The 17,293-nt window shown below is 39.6% G+C and overlaps 1 protein-coding gene across 5 annotated transcripts in view; it reads left to right on the top strand.

The window, feature by feature from the left end:
- PLD1 (phospholipase D1) overlaps window positions 1-17,293 on the top strand; it is a 210,026-nt gene that overhangs the window by 32,299 nt on the left and 160,434 nt on the right. The window contains exon 1 of one of the 5 annotated variants that reach the window (XM_009239541.4): window positions 4,634-6,821. The exons of the other annotated variants lie outside the window; for them this stretch is intronic. The gene's annotated coding sequence lies outside the window, so the exon portion shown is untranslated. Of the gene's footprint in view, window positions 1-4,633; window positions 6,822-17,293 lie in introns of those variants that run through there. 5 annotated transcript variants of the gene reach the window in all.

The following is a 17,293-nucleotide window of genomic DNA, read 5'->3' as shown; positions in this document are numbered from 1 at the left end:
AACTTGTAATATGTAGTTACTGATTACTAAGTTGGAGGAAGTAGTTATAAGTACATGAAAAGTTAAATGCCATCGCTATTTAAATAACCCATCCAGATAAAATAGAAAGTCGCAAGGCATAATTTGTTGCCTAGTGGATTTGCTGCTGCTGCTGATGATTGCTGTAGTTGTTGAGCAATTTTGTTTTTTTTTTAAAGCAGGGTGACCTGAAAATGCTTTGTAGGGGACATGGGTTTGGGCTGCCCCTTGAAATGCTGGGGAGGATTTGACTCCTTTACTGTCGAGGAGGGGGAAGGGCATTGCCACAGTTGGGACAGTGGCACAAACTCAAAAGGAAGGAAGAACTAGGTAATTTGAAAAATGGAATAAACCAATTTGGCTGGAAAGTGAGGTCTTGTGAGAAAGCAGATTGAGAGCAACACAAAAAACAGGGTAGGAACTAGAGCAAATGGCTTCAGGTTAAAGGAACTGCTAGGGCAACAGGAAACCCTTCCTTAGATTGGGTAAGCAAGGAAGGAAATGCCTCTGGGTAATTAGGAAAGAAGGTAAATTATCAAGGGCTTGTTCCTGCCAGGTTGAGTCCCCTCTTCCCTTACACTGCAGGCAGCTCTAAGCAAAACCTCTGCCTTTCCTACAGCGGATGGGTGTGCCGTGTCCAGAGACAGACAGCAGTAGGAAGACCAGCTCTCCGGTTCCTGGGACGTAGAAACCAATTTTGAACTCTTTTTACACACAAAAATTTTCACTCTAGTTTTTAGGTGACTGATTAGAAGGCAAGTGACAATTTTCACTCTGGCTCCTTATTTAAAAAAGAAAGAAAATAATAGAGAAACTTGGAAATTAAAGATCCATCCATGAACATAGTAATTTACATTTTAACTGCATATTAAGAAATGTTCAGCTTTTTTTTAAGCAGAAGTTACTGTATTGTGTCAGATTAGTCATGTAAACCCACATTCTCATTATTGTGTAAAAGGAAGTCATGTATTATATAAGAAGGGGCCAAAGTCGTCTGTGAACTGATCACGTTATTTAAAAAGAGAGGTTATCTAGTTAACCTTGAGATAAAATTTGTTTGAAATTATACAGTTTTATGTAAAATTACAGTAATTTAAAAGAGTGCCATCACACACACCTTCAGTTTTTTGTTATTGCTAAGTTACGAAATGATGTTACACTTTGCAGGGTTAGAATAGATTTCAGAGCAATTTGTAGTAATTAGGAATAACCTTGTAAAAGTAAAAGAAGAAAAATAAAACAAAATAAAATGAAATATAGACAGAAGCCATGACAGATGTTACAGAATAGGGAAGGGATGTGAAGACAATAGGCGCCATTGTCATTACCTCAGCCCTGGCAACACACATCACAGATTAAATAATGAATGCCAGTTGGTGGGCACAGAGAGGAAAGAACAGAGAGCCCATTGTTTCAGCTCGTCCATCTAATTTCAAACCAATTGCTTAAGTAAAGTCTTCTGTCTTGGTTAGAGCCAATGGCATATTAAAAAGCTGAAATATTGCATATCTTGTAATTCACTCTAGATCACCAATCAGAACTAAATAAAAGAGCTTTGAGCAAGGAAACAAATTAAATTCTTAGCCTTACCTGCAAATAGAAGCCTGGAGAGAAGTGCAACTCATCATTTGGGTGGGCACCCACTGTGCCCACCTCTTGCGATCAGGTTCTAGCTAGTGTGGTATGAGGGAGGGGCTCTTCATCTTACTCTTCTGTGCCCATGACTACAGCTCCATAGAGTGGGGTGACAGGTACTGCCGTCTGCTGCAGCACTGGCGCAGTGCTGAGGCCCAGGCAGGAGTGTCTTTTTAGATGGTAGCTTTTGCTGAGGTTCAAGGCAGGTTTGGGTTCCTGCCTTTTCCTACTCTGAATCAATGCGATGAACTAACAAGCTAATACATGTGAAAGCACTTCGTTTACACAAATGAAGCGGTTACTGTTTTTATTATTTTAGGGTGTGGAGTCACGTGGTGGCAGAAAGAACACAAAGTCAGAAGTCCTGGGTTTGCATCCTAGCTTTGAAAACTGGCTCCATCTCATACTAGGGTCCCCCTTTTCACAATGCTATTTTTAAGTGTTTTCCTGTGGCTTTTTCTTTCCCTTTTTATTTTAATTAATTAATTTATTTATTTATTTACTTATTTTGAGACAGAGTGTCTCTCTGTCATCCAGGCTGGAGTACAGTGGCATAGTCTCTGCTCACTGCAACCTCTGCCTCCTGGGTTCAAGCAATTGTCCTGCCTCAGCCTCCTGAGTAGCTGGGATTACAGATGTGTGCCACCACGCCCGGCTAATTTTTGTATTTTTAGTAGAGACGGAGTTTCACCATGTTGGCCAGGCTGGTCTTGAACCCCTGACCTCAGGTGATCCGCCCCTCTCGGCCTCCCAAAGTGCTGGGATTACAGATGTAAGCCACTGCGCTGGGCTCTTTCCCCTTTTAAATCAGATGTTCTTTACTTTTACTTGTGCCATGGGGACCTCTTTGACATTCTAATTAAGCTAATGAATCACTCTACAGAATGTTTATTCTGTAAAATTAAACACATAAAATTAAAATGCATAGGATTACAAAGCAAACCAATTATACGACATGAGGTTATCAATATGCAAAGAAGTAAATATGCCATATTGTAATACATGTCCTTTATTGAAATGCATTACTTACCAGTATCTAGTGGCAGGTCTAATAACTACTGTAATTTTGAAATAGTGATGAGTGGAAATGATACTTTGAGATATTGCAATAACTAATGTGATATGAAAATATCTTTGATGTCTAAGACAATATCTTTGATGTCAAAGAAAATATCTTTGATGACAAGTTACAGAAGGAAATGATAATTTTAGTTAGAAGTTAGTAAAAATAAAACTAAAATTTTTTATCAACAGCCTGAATTCTGTCTGACACCCTTAGCCTTGCCTTAAATTTCACTCTTTCTTCTTATGCTGTACATTTTCCAGGGACAAACTCTGTGTCCCACTGTCCCCCAGCTGCAGCTGCTCCTTCAGTGTCAGTGACTCCTAAATGTGCACCTCTGCTGTCTAGGCAAAGGAGTGGAGCACCTGGCCTGCATCTCCTGGGGCCTGCTGGATATCCTCCCTGAACAGCTCAGACGACCTCAAACCCAGCCTCCCTCAGAGAACTCCTTGTCTTGAGCATCTCCCCCCCAGCTCCCACCACACTGCCCTTCCTCCTTGTCCCTAACTCTGTGAATGGCATTAGCAACCACCACGTGGCTCCAGCGCCCAGCTGGCTTGACAAGGGAGCCAGTGCACATGCTGCTGCGGGGGTTACTGCACAAGCCTCCTTGATGCAGTTTATGAAAGTATAAACTTATATGTCTTACAGCACTGGCCTGTGCTTGCCTTTACCTGGAATGTCTAAATTTCTACTCACCCAACAAGGCCTCATTCCTCTACTTACCTTTTCAACATGCATATCTGGACACTTTCCGGTTTAGCATCTGTTGGTGATGCCTCTTTGCTCCATGATGTGACATAAGAGGACTCTGCCTTCCTCACAGCGTTTTCTTCTGCTGGTCCCTCAGCCTCACTAAGGTCCCTGCAGGCAGTCCTTCCAATGTCCCCCACCCCATTTACCCTTTGCTTTGGCAGACTGAGTGAGTGCCCTCTCCCTGGGGACCCTTTCCCTTCCATGTCACCTCCAGGTCTCAGTTCTGTGGCCACTTCTCTGGAAAGCCTTTGAGGACTGTTCACAGTGCAGGCCTTATCCACTGTCTACCTGGCCCTTGCGTTTGACCAGGGCCTGGCAGGGTTTAAGTGGTACGCACTCAGGAAGAAACAGTTACTAAAGTACATGGCTAGGAGCACCGACCTGGGTTCTAATCCCAGCTCTGTCTCTAACTGTGTGATCTTGGCAGTGTACTTACTAGCCTTTGGAAGCCTCGGTTTTCTCATCTGTAAAACTGGTATAATAGCCGGGCGAGGTGGCTCACGCCTGTAATCTCAGCACTTTGGGAGGCCGAGGCGGGCAGATCATGAGGTCAGGAGATCGAGAGCATCCTGGCTAACACGGTGAAACCCCGTCTCTACTAAAAATACAAAAAAATTAGCTGGGTGCGGTGGTGGGTGCCTGTAGTCCCAGCTACTCGGGAGGCTGAGGCAGGAGAATGGCATGAACCTGGGAAGCGGAGGTTGCAGTGAGCCGAGATCGTACCACTGCAGTCCGGCCTGGGTGAAAAAGCGAGACTCCGTCTCAAAAAAAAAAAAAAAAAAAAAAAAAACAACTGGTATAATAATAGAGTGGTAATGTTTAAATGAGTTGGTACTTATAAAGCACTTTAGAACCAAGCTTGGCTCATCGGAAGAGCTTAAATAATGCTATCCTTATTCATTTAGTTTTTTGTTTGTTTGTTTGTTTTGTTTTGTTTTTTGAGACGGAGTCTCCCTCTGTTGCCCAGGCTGGAGTGCAATGGCACGATCTCGGCTCACTGCAACCTCCGCCTCCCAGGTTCAAGCGATTCTCCTGCCTCAGCCTCCTGAGTAGCTGGGATTATAGGTGTGCTCCTCCATGCCTGGCTAATTTTTGTATTTTTAGTAGAGACGGGGTTTAGATGGGGTTTCACCATGTTGGTTAGGCTGATCTGGAGCTCCTGACTCGTGATCCACCTGCCTCGGCCTCCCAACGTGCTAGGCTTACAGGCATGAGCCACTGCACCTGGCCTCATTTTAGTTTTAGTAGTACAGCTTGGGCTCATTTAAAAGTCATATCCTGCTATACTCTTATTATTGAGGGGTTTTATTAAAGAATGTAGTGTAATTTGGTGCCCACGACTTAACTTTTCTTCATCTTCATTAAGGTTAATATCAGATATTCATCTTAGAAGAATTAATTTATATGTGGCAAAAGGAAATCAATTTTTACTGAAAGATAAGAGAAATTCTGGGAATACAGACATACAGACTGATGGAGACACAGCCCCACCAGTAGTTTATCTAGCTGAGTTGGGGATTTATTCATATTTCTTCCATTTCAAAGATTGTGTTGGTCTCCCAGGAGTATTTTTTGAAGCTCTTTCTGCAGAGGAGAGATCAATATTATTTATCAGAGGATTTCCTTGGGCATGCAAATCATCATATATGTTTGCAAACCAGATCCATGTAAAATAGATGGTTTTGAATCTCCTTTTTTTGCATAAGCATTTTTATATCCTCTAGAAATATATCACTATTGTGGGGAAAAATTTAATAATATTTAACGACATACTGAATGTGACATTAATGTGTTTGCATAGCTGATCCTTCCCTGTTTTTCTTCCAACATCAAAGTAATAACATTTCCCCTGAGGTTTGTTCAGCTCGTCCAACCTTCGCTTGGTTTTGCCAGCAGGTGGGGTACTAGCTCCTTTTAAAGTCATCAGCCACATGTCTTGAGGCTCGTTTTCTTTTCTCCAAGAGAAAAGAAATTGTCTTGCCCCCTCATTCTAAAGTGACCCCATGAGATCCTGTTGAGCCCTGACCTGGGAGTGGGTAGAGGAGGTGGGCAAGGTGTGTATTAGATCTAAAATAGTCTCCAGGATTTTCATGGCTGAATTTGTTGAGCTAATCGCTTATATTTCACAGGTTTTGAGTAACTTGAATTTTACCAGTAATTCATGTAAATCAGTTTGGCAACAGGTGAATCAAGCTTTGCCTGGCATATTTGGTCCAATCTTATGGTTTAGGAGAAACAATAATTAAAGTTCAAAAACCTTGGTCGTTATGTTAAAATGAGTCTCATTTAAACAAAATACAAATCATGGCAACAAGCCATTAGAATTAAAACTGTTCTTGGAGTTGAAAACTAGGGGAAAATAAGTATACTGTGAACACATTGTGTTAAAAAGCTGATGTTCTAGCAATATGCTAGAACATTACTGACTTTGTTTTAAGATCTAACTGCTTTAAGGAATTGATTGACTACATTTTTCTAGAATGAAACATAAATTTCTTACTTTGAAATCTTGGTGAGTGGTATTAAGTTCCATTTTAAAAGGCATCTTAAAGATCCATGTTAAAAGACATGTCTTAGCTTATGCATCTATTCTAAATGTAGGTGGTGAAACTGAATTATAAGAATGTTTTTAAGATTTATAGACACTAAGTCAGAATCAGAAGTTAGAAAGTTCTTTGACAAAACTTCCTATTGAATGTATGTTAATCATTGGATTTGATGAGGCTTTTAAGCTTATTCAATGTTATCTGAAAATAGTAATACTATCTACATTTGATTCTCAGAAACGATAACTTCATATGTCCCTCTTATGCAATGTGAAATTACAGTGCTATCTGTTCCATAACTGCCACACAACTTGGACAATATAAAAGTCATTTCATGGCCCTAATGGAGGGCAGACTGTATCCCCTTGTTTAAAATAAATCAGTCACTTTAATGCACTGTCTGAGGGGAGAGAAGGGAGTGAGAGTTCTCTTTGTTTAAGTTTGTGTTATGGTTTTCTTGGGCAGCAAGTACAAAAGTGCAGCCTGAAGCTGTAGCTCATTCTGTATGTGGGTTTTATTTCTCACAGCAGTCCAGTGTCTATTTAACATATGGGGAGTGGTTTCAAGTTCATTACTAAAGCTTATAGGCTAAAGTGCTTTGTGGGCTTGGCTATGACTTAAGTTGCCTTAAGGGAGTCAGCCAAAACTGGGCTTGGGAACAGGAAGGCTTTGCCAGTTCATTTGGATTCTCAGGGTAGTCAGTTTTGCCACCTCTTGGCTATCAGCTGCCTTGGAGATTGGTTTCATAGTAAGGATTCTTTCTTTAAGGTGATATGGAGCAACTACTTTCACAGGGGCACCAGGTTAGTAAATAACGTTTTGCACTTTCTGCTGCGTGTGTCAGATTTTCTTTCTGAGCTCATGGTGTGATGATAGGACAGACTGGGTTGCTGCGTTCTTTTAGAAAATAATGTGAGTTCGTTTATCCTGCAGAGGTTTAGGGGGTTATATTTCTCCTTATAATATATGCATTGTTTGACCATATTAAATACAATCGGAAGCCAAGAGGAAATGACATATTAATATCTGTGTTGGATTTGCAGTCCAGAGGTCTTGTTAGTAAATATCAGCACCGCCCCCGCCACTTTTTTTTTTTTTTTTTTTTTTTTTTTTGAGATAGAGTGTTGCTCTGTCGCCAAGGCTGGAGTGCAGTTGAATGATCATGGCTCACTGTCGTCTCAACTTCTTGGGCTCAAGTGATCCTCCCACCTCAACCTCCTGAATAGCTGGGATTACAGGTGCATGCCACCACACCCAGCTAATTTTTTTTTTTGTACTTTTTTATAGAGACCAGGTTTTGCCATGTTGCCCAGGCTGGTCTCCAACTCCAGGGCTCAAGTGATTCACCTGCCTTGTCCTCCCAAAGTGCTGGGATTACAGGCATGAGCCACCTTGCCTAGCCCAGTTCCTTTCTTATAATTACTTTCTTTGTGTCCTCGCATTAGACCTTCTAGGTGCATATATGATTTTATACGCAGTTGATTTTATTTTTCGAAATGTTAAGTAGCAGGGTGTTGGGCCCCAGTTGGAGTTGTCCTCCCTCACCACACTGGTGCATGCTTATCTGATGCACGGTTTTTCCTTGGGCCTACTCCTTGGAGTTACAGTGAACCAGAATATCACTTTAATTTTTCTCTTTGAAAAGTCTGGCACTTTTCTGGAATGCCTCATAAAATACTGGCATAAGAATTGATTCAGGCAGAATGTACAGGTGGATTAAGCCCAACTGAATTTTGTCTTCAGTTTTGTTGTTTTTATTCTCTAGTGATTCTTCAGAATACGAGATTACTCTAGGATTAAAGAACAGCTGTAAAAATGGAGTGTGACTTGTAAAACATAAAAGTATAGTTAATAGTAATTAAGAAATTAAGTCAATATAATTAAGCACAGAGAAAGACATTGTATTCCTTAATCTTGTTAATTTAAAGATCTAAAGAGCAATTCTGCCTTTGTTAATTTGCCACCAAAGCTATCTGGCATGAAATTGTTCTATAGGAGTAGTTCAATTTGGTGTTTTAAAGTTTGCGACACTTTATGAAGTATAGTTTCTATTGCTTTCATGTTATTTTAAGGATGCTTTAGTTCAGGGTAATGTACTAGGGTTTTAAAATATGCTAATATGCTTCTGTTATTGCTATTTTATTCTCCTTTTTTCCCCACTGGGAAATACAGTGTATAAAAAGGGTCTGTTCTTTCATGTTCTTCTCTGCTTAAAAAAAATTGAGGGGGAAGGGAGACAGAAATAGGTACTTAAAAAAGATCTTTGAGGTGATATGCTAAACTTTAAGGATCCCTTTTCCCATCAGTGCTAAGTTGAAGTTATAATGTTATGGCTGCATGCCATTTTGGGATTACAAAATGGACTGTATTTTATACCCCCAAGACACAATTGTATAGCTGTGTTATTGCCCCTGCCTCTGTAGATATTTTCTTTAACAGTAAGTTTATTACATCATTTTAGCTTTCCCAAAAGTGCAAAGATTGCTATGACTTTGCTAAGTTTTATATATATGCCATATATATGCTATTACTACACATATATGCTATTGTGCAATTATTAATTATTAAATGATACTAAATTTTAAGGAATGACTTGTCCACCTGATTGTAGCTGCCTGATGATTTTAGAGAGAAATATTAAGACATTTTAGTCGTTGATTACTTGTTTGCGCTTGATGGGTACAGATAAAGGTCTTTAAAAGCTTATATGAAACTCATTTGTATCTTGTAGATCTCAGTTTCTGTGTTCCCAAGTGCTTCATAGCTTTTCATCTGGAGATGGTAACAAAGCAAAGACCACAGATTCAGAACAAAAATAGTGTGGCAAAGGATTAGATAAGAGTGGAACTCCCTAAAAACCAGATTTTAGGGTTTTCCCAGAGAATATATACATTAAAATGTTTCCTCCAAACGTGGGAGAAAAAAAAAGGACTGTACAGTAGTAGAGAGTTCAAAATCTGTAAATTTGGGATAAAGTGTCTAAGCAAACCTTAGATTATTCCTGATTCTAGGTTTGGAACACACATTGCACTCTTGTTCTCATTCTGCTGGACTGGCTTAATTTTGTTATATCTGGGTCTTTTGGCTAATAAGAGATGAGCATTTGTCTCATAACATACCATCTAATTTTAAGTTGAATTTTGTGCTAATTAATTTTTATCCAACATGCTTTCTTGTTGATATTCAAAGTGATTTAGACGCCTCACATATCTCAGATGGTTTATGAACCTAGCTATGACCCAGAAGGATGTGATGCTAATTTTCTTATAAAATGAATCTGAGTTTCAAAGCTGGAGATAAATTCTTAGGCAAACTTTTTTAACTTGAATTGGCTACGCCCCAAACGTTGAGGAAGTTGCATGGCAATAGAAGATCAGGACTCTGAGGAAAGAATTGAAGAACTAGGAGTAGTAGTGGTATTAGAGATGAATTTTCTGACCGTCGAAACTTGGTAGATTTTCACCTGATGGACAAGTTCCGTTCACAGCCCAGATCACTCCTTGTTCCTGTGTGATCACACATAGTCTTGATCTTTGCAGCATATGGTTTGGGAGGTGCAGGCTTTTCATCTGCAGTTTATAGCCTTGTCAGCTTCATGTAATGACTAAAATGAACTGTGCCACATCTGCCTTTTCCATGCCTAACCTCCTGGTTCTTGCCCCCCTCAAGAACCAGGTGCTTGTGTACACATAGGTCTTATGGTTACATATCAGAAAATGTGGGAGATTGTGATGCCACCCACCCTGGAAATTCACTATTTTAGTAATGTCAGTAAATACTTAACTTCCCAGAGGGATTGCAAAAGCTGAGGACAGAGTATACTCCTGGAGCCGATCTGACCACAGAGCTCCCCAGTTGCCTGTTTCATTCTGAAGAACCCAATTTAAGTTTGACCCGGCATTTCTGGGGTAGTAGTACTACCCCAGTAGTAGTAATAGTCATAGCAGAAGTGGTGGAATAGTGGAAATAATAATAATAATAATGAACACACAAAAGGCATTTCCTAAGTGCAGTCACTGTTCTAAGCCCCAGCCCCCCTCTTTTTTTTTTTTTTTTTTTTTTTTTGAGGCAGAGTCTCACTCTGTTACCCAGGCTGGAGTGCAGTGGCACGATCACTGCTCACTGCAACCTCAAACTCTTGGTCTTAAGGTCAGCCTCCCACCTTGGCTTCCCAAAATGCTGGGATTACAGGGACAAGCCATGTAAACAAAATGCTGGGATTACAGGCATGAGCCATGTAAACATGCCCGGCCTGTTCTAAGCCTTTTCTTTAATCCTCACAACAACCTTAAGTGGTTGATTTTCTTTATTGTCTCCATTTTACAGTTGAGGAAACTATCCAAGAAAGTTAGATTGACCCAAGTCAGAGCAACTAGTAAGCAGCTATGACAGTGTTGTGCATCAGAAGGTGCTGTGGAGGGGGAAAAACTGAAAACATAATCCAATATTAGAAAAATATAAGAAAAAAATACAACCTAATACATGTTGGATTGTATTATATCCAATATAACCCAGTATTTATTATTGAGAAGCAACCATGTAGATACTGACATCTGTGCTGCTCTTCATTTAGAAGATGCTCCGTTGACCTACTGTCAACCAGCAAGGCAAGCCATTTGTGTCCTTTCTCTACTTGGGTTGGTAAGCTTGTGCTCCACTTTCTCACCTACTCTGCTCGTGACCAGTGGCAAGAACCTGGTGACCAATGGCAGGATATAGAGGTTGCCCATGGCCCGTAAATGAGACCGGTAGTGGCCAGGCCACATGGAGAATACCCCACTGCATTGAATACTGTCTTTTAACCACTTAAGCTACTTTTGGGATTTTAGAAACTTTTTAAGGCTAAAATAATAAAACCACTAAAGCTAGGAACTTGGACTTTTCTGATTGTTTAGTTTTAATTTGGCCTGTATGAGTGTCCTCTTTATTTCTGCCCAGTATGACTTCCTGCTAGTAATCAGAGCTCTGGTTATTTTGTTAGTCTTGAAGGTTTCCTTAAGTTTAGTGGATAACCAAGATTATGAGACATGTATTTTTTTAAAAGACATAAATGTGCATTTGAAAAATATTGGGCAAATAACTTCTACCCAATTTGGCTAAAATTTAAGTGTGTTACAAATAAGTTTAGAACCTTTAACAATGTAGAACAAGATAACCCAGACAGATTAAGGAGCTAACTTAAAAGAAAGAAAAGAAACGAAAAAATAAAAATTCTGATCTTTGAATGGGTAAGCACTTTCTCTTCCCAAAATCAATAGAGGAAATCACAAAAGGAAAAAGTCAATAGATTTAAATTTTCTAGGTAGGAGTGTAGAAGCTTTAAGTATAAAAATGTTAATTGAAGCATTATTTATTACCATGAAAACTTGCAAATAATAAAAACGTAGAGTAGCAGAAGAAAATTGCATGATGGACCATCACAATTTTATTTATGGAAAATTGTAATAGGAGGAAATGGTGATGATAGATCTTTAAGTTAAAATAATGGATATTACACTGTCTCTCCATCACACATCTGAATGTGTTTAAAATATACCTCTCTATGTGTGTGTTATGCTTACAGAGACAATAGAAAGGATGATCACCTTAAGTTAATAGGGATTTAGGGGTTATTTTGAAGGTGGGATTTCTGATGATTTATATTTTCTTCTTATACTTTTCTACATATTGGTATTTTAAACATGATTACTTTATATTCATTTAAAAAAGGGAAAAACTATTCATGGAGAAAAAAATGAGAATATACCAACATATAATAGTAGAAATAGTAGACTAACATAACTCTTAATCTATTTAAGGTATTGACTCTAAAACTGATTTTAATTTCCTCAAATTTGTATATATTTAAGGTTTTCTTAGATGAGAATTTATCATTTTTATAATAAAAATTAAAATTGATTAGAAGTAACAGGTTAGAGTTGAGGTAAAATGAATTTTTATAAAGGACAGGATCATTTTACTTTGGAGAACAATTATATTGCTGCCCTTATACATCATGTTAGGAAACATACCTTTTTGACTTTCCTGTGTCAGGCTTAAAATTTTAGTTAGGTTTTTATAGCTAATTAAATTATAAGGTAGATAGTGTATTTAATAAAGGATACGGAGGAAGTTCACGTAAATACTTGAAATGTCAGTCCAGGAAAGATTCTTTGAGAGATTTTCAATATGTCCAGTTGTCTGGATAACACTTCTTTGGTCTAAACGCAGTTGATGATGTGATGAAAGGGACAAGTCAGCATACCAAGACAATCCTTAGAAGGGACGATTTGACTGGAATGCTGAAGACAGAAGAAAACCTTAGAGTAGCTGGCTTCATTCTTCCCCTTCCTCATTTTACAGATCAAGTCACTGAAGCCCAAAATGATTGAGCCCTCAAGTCTACAAGGTCGTAGTAGATTCGAATAGAGGCTTTTGGGGTCCTTTGATTTCCCCCTCTGCTGCTCTTTATAATATTCTGCTCGTTTTTACACACTTTAGTAATGATGAATGAAATTTTATTTCCATTTCTCCTAGGTTGGTAAAAACTCAAAGCTAACACCATTCAGAACTTACCTAATGATGTTTGAAAAAGAGGTGGTAGGCTGATAACTGCTTCCTAGGAAGACCTACCAACTTCACCAGCATGCTCATTACTGTCATCATTGTTGTTGGAACATTTTGTTCTTGGGTACAAGCTTGCTTTACACACATCTGGTTTCTATGTTTGTTCTGGAAGACGGCAGCCACATGGAGTGACTAGAGAACACTTGATACTGAGCTCTGGAAATCGTTTTTTAACAGCTTTATTGATATTGTATAATTTACAGATCATAAAGTTAAGCCCTTTAAAGTATACAATTCATTAGTTTTTTGAATATCTACAGAGTTGTGTGACCATAACTATAGTCCATTTTTTAAACATTTTCACCACTCCAAAAGGAGACTTTGTACCCATCCTCCCTACCTCCCTCTTTTCCTCCCCTAGCTCTAGGCAGCTATTCTTTCTTTTCTTTTCTTTTCTTTCCTTCCTTCCTTCCTTCCTTCCTTCCTTCCTTCCTTCCTTCCTTCCTTCCTTCCTTCCTTCCTTCTTTCTTTCTTTCTTTCTTTCCTTCTTCCTTGATTTGCCCATTTTGAACATCTCATATGAATGGAGTCATACAATGTGTGAGAATCCTGAAAATTTTGATTTGATTTTCAAAGACCATGTAGACAAACATGACCTGGTTACTCTGCAGGCCCCATCTTCCCAACAGTGTCCTGAGTGTGAGATTAAGACCAAATGAACTCTGTCAGTGCTGCCAACTATTTTATTAGATTAAATGACTTGTTTTTGGCCTCTGGAGTGTCTAACTCTTTAACTTTTCAAAGTTAAAGAAAAGTGCATACTCATTAATGTGAGTCTGTTGCAAAATTACTGGGTTAGACCATTGCTTATTAGTTGTGACCTTGAGCAAATTACTTGACTTCCCTAAGACTCAACTTCCTTACCTTATAAAATGGGGACAATAATTGTACTTACCTTAGAGGGTTCTTGTAAGAATTAAATGAAATGGGCCGGGCATGGTGGCTCACGCCTGTAATCCCAGCACTTTGGGAGGCCAAGGCGGGTGGATCACAAGGTCAGGAGATCGAGACCATCCTGGCTAACACGGTGAAACCCCGTCTCTACTAAAAATACAAAAAAATTAGCCAGGCGTGGTGGCGGGCGCCTGTAGTCCCAGCTACTGGGGAGGCTGAGGCAGGAGAATGGTGTGAACCCGGGAGGCGGAGCTTGCAGTGAGCAGAGATTGCACCACTGCACTCCAGCCTGGGGGACAGAGTGAGACTCTGTCTCAAAAAAAAAAGAAAAAAGAATTAAATGAAATAGTGTATATTAAAAGCTTATCATAATGCCCCATATATTATAAGTGTTAAATGAATATTAGTGATTATTATGTGTCATTGAAAATAAATTGTAGACTGGGCGCATGGCTCATGCCTATAACCTCAGCACTTTGGGAGTCTAGGCAAGAGGATCACTTGAGCCCAGGAGTTTCAGATCACTCTGGGCAACATAGAGAAACTCCATCTTTACTAAAAACATTAATAAAATTAGCTGGACGTGGTGGCATGTGACTATGGTCCCAGCTGTTTGGGAGGCTGAGGTGGGAGGATTGCTTGAGGCCAGGAGTTCAAGGCTACAATGAGCTTTGATCACCCATTTTAGTAATGATGAATGAAATTATATTTCCATTTCTCCTAGGTTGGTAAAAACTAAAAGCTAATGCCATCCAGCACTTACCTAATGATGTTTGAGAAAGAAGTGGTAGGCTGATTACTGCTTCCTAGGAAGACATCAACTTCATCGGCATGGAGACAGAGCAAGACTCTATCTCAAAAAAAAAAAAAAAAAAAAAAAGGAAAGAAAGAAAATAGGCTGTATAATGTTATTTTATTCTATTTTTATGACTTTATGCTATACCAAGGATTTGAATTGGCTTACAAGAATATTTGCATAACATTAAACATATATGCATACATACACCCAAGAATAAAACATTAAAATCAGGGATCAGGAATAATTGTGTTAATAGAAAGATAATATCAGAGGAAATAATAACAGTAGTAATGATAGCCAACATGTATATAGCAGGTTCTCTTTTCTTTTCTCCTTTTTTCTCCTCATCTTGTCTCTCCTCTCTTCTCTTCTCCTCTCCTCTTCCCTCCTCTCCTCTCCTCTTCTCTTCTCCTCTTTCTTTTCTTTTCTTCTCTGTTTTAGAGCCAGAGTCTTGCTCTTTTGCCCAGGCTGGAGTGCAGTGGTGTCATCAAACTTCACCGCAGCCTTGACCTCCTGGGCTCAAGCTAATCCTCCTACCTCAGCCTCTCGAGTAGCTAGGACTACAAGTGTGAGCCACCATGCCTGGTCTGTAGCATGTTTTTAATAAACCTTTCTTTCAGTGTCTTTCCGTGTGAGTTGAGGGAATAATGCCAAATCATAAATGAGCAGAGACAACCGAATGAGAGTCCCAGGCTGGGAAAGACCTTCGATGGTTTCTGGTCCTCACTCACACTGGTGCATGAGACTTTGCCATAGAAGACAATTTGGTGTGGTATGGTGCTGGAACTCAGAGTGTGAGAGTGAGTTCACCATCTCACGATATGAATAGCTACTATTTATATGTGTTATAAGCACTTACAATGAGCTAAGTTAGAATTAGAATCCAAAATGACTCCAAAACTATGTAATCAGGATGTAAAATTGCTTACTTAAGGAAGCCAGTTTTCTTGTTAATAGTTCTGTTTTATAAAATGTTCTCACACGTTAAACTGAAATTTACACTCTTGTGGCTGCCCCCTTACCCTCCCAAGTCTAGTAATATCTTCTACATGGAGAACCAAATGCCTAATCAGCTAGTCCTTCAGATATCTGAAAACATGATCCTCACCTAACTCACTTTCTTGCTCAGACATCCAGAGATACATATATTGTTCCTTAGATTACACAGTCTGACCCACCATACCCCTTCCTCTCTCCTGGAATGGGCTTTCCACTCACGTGAGCTCCTAAGTTGTCTTCAAGATTCCTGTCCAGGGTGCTTTATCAGCGGCAACCTTCCCCAATGCCCAGATGTTGAGCAGCTCCTCCTCTGGGTCCCCACTACACTTCTGTTCACACTCTTGAGAATTCACTGTGTCCTCCCCTGGCCTGTGAGCCCCTGAGAGACAGCTCTGTTTAGCTTTGTGTTCCTAAACCCCATCCCAGCTCCTGACACTTAGTAGCTTCTCAATACAGTGGAAGAGGGAACTTGATCTTACTTCATGTGGATATCTAACTGTATCTGATTTTAGAGAGTTTGCAACTATAAGAAATGTTTTTGGATATAAAATGTGTAGACAAACCTTGATTAACTGAGGGCTGAAGAAGATAACCAGAAAGCCTATGGCTTCTCCTAGACCAAAAGTAGCAACATCTGGGGAATAAGACTGTGAAGCCCTTGCACTTGGTTACTGCACATTCATTTTCACTTGGTGTCCGCTAATATCCTGGTGTAAGTAAGGTGCTTGTCTGTTGGACAAGGTTGATACCCACCACCTTTGCTCAGAGAAATGTAAATAAAATGATTGTAACATTTTATATATGGTTGAATGACAAAGTTCACAGTAAACTTAATACCGGTGTTCAAATGAATGCTGATAAGAAGATAGAGTCCAAAGTTACGTTTCTGTATTAATCTGAGACCTTTGCAGTTTTCATGGAGTATGTATAGATATTTTTTCTTAATGTGTGGATAAAGGGTTAATTTAAGAAAAAGTGTGTTAACTGGGGAAACAAAGAGGCTGGCCTACATCTAAAGGAAAGTGGATCTTACCAAGGGTTTGTTGTGATTCATAGAAACTGGTCCACATCTTAAATGGATTAATTATAGGCCCAACTGGAACATTCTTCACAGAATGAGCCCAGGTGCTGGTCATTTTATCTGGGAGTCTCAGGACTTATCATGTGCCTACTCTGAGCACTAGACTTAATACTTTCCCACTCTGTAAATCCTAGGAAACACTGCTTCTTGACACCTGAGTTTGAATTTTCCAGGCTTCTCCATCCAACTTGAGTCTGCCTCCCTTGTGCATAGTTACAGCACCAGACATCTCGGTAAAACCATCTTCTTCTCCTTGCTTTTTGCTGGTTTTGCTGTTGTGGAGGTCTTGCCTAGGTCTGGAGGAGGAAGAGTCACGTATACAATTCTGAAGTTGAGGTAGATGCCAGGGTGTGTTTTCTGAGACCAAGGAGGCTCTTCTGGAGAGTGCTGGCTCCGGGAAACTCAGAGGCTGACGAAGCATCTCCTTTTTTAGGAAGCTCTGCATTTTCAAAGGCCTTTTAACTGTTGGATGGCTGGATGTATTAGAAAGTTAGTGACTTGCCATGGTCTGTAGAAGGGGATATCCAGACCCTTCTTTGCCTGACTATAGAGTGTGTTCCTACCACTTGCTCTGCTCCCTCCCAAGTAGCCCTGCTGTGATGTTGGCTGATCCAAAATTCCTAGGGCTTTCTCACAAGAATAGCTGCTAGTCCAGGCAACTGCCAGCCTATACATGTATACGTGTGTTTAAACTTAAATGAAGATGTATACATTTATCTTATTACATTTTGTCTCTTTTGTTTAGCAAGGAACAACTCTGTGTATGTCCCTTTCCACATATTTTTACAGTGTGATTACCAGATCAAAAAGTACAAATGCTTTTGTTGCTCTTCAAATATCCTACTAAAGTTTGCCTGAGAATGGTGTCTCCATTAACAATGCCACCAGCAAGAGGC

This window comes from Pongo abelii, chromosome 2 (genome assembly GCF_028885655.2).
Source record: "Pongo abelii isolate AG06213 chromosome 2, NHGRI_mPonAbe1-v2.0_pri, whole genome shotgun sequence".
NCBI lineage: Eukaryota > Metazoa > Chordata > Mammalia > Primates > Hominidae > Pongo > Pongo abelii.
The sequence above is the reverse complement of the archived record's forward strand: the minus strand, read 5'-3'. Positions and strand labels throughout refer to the sequence as shown.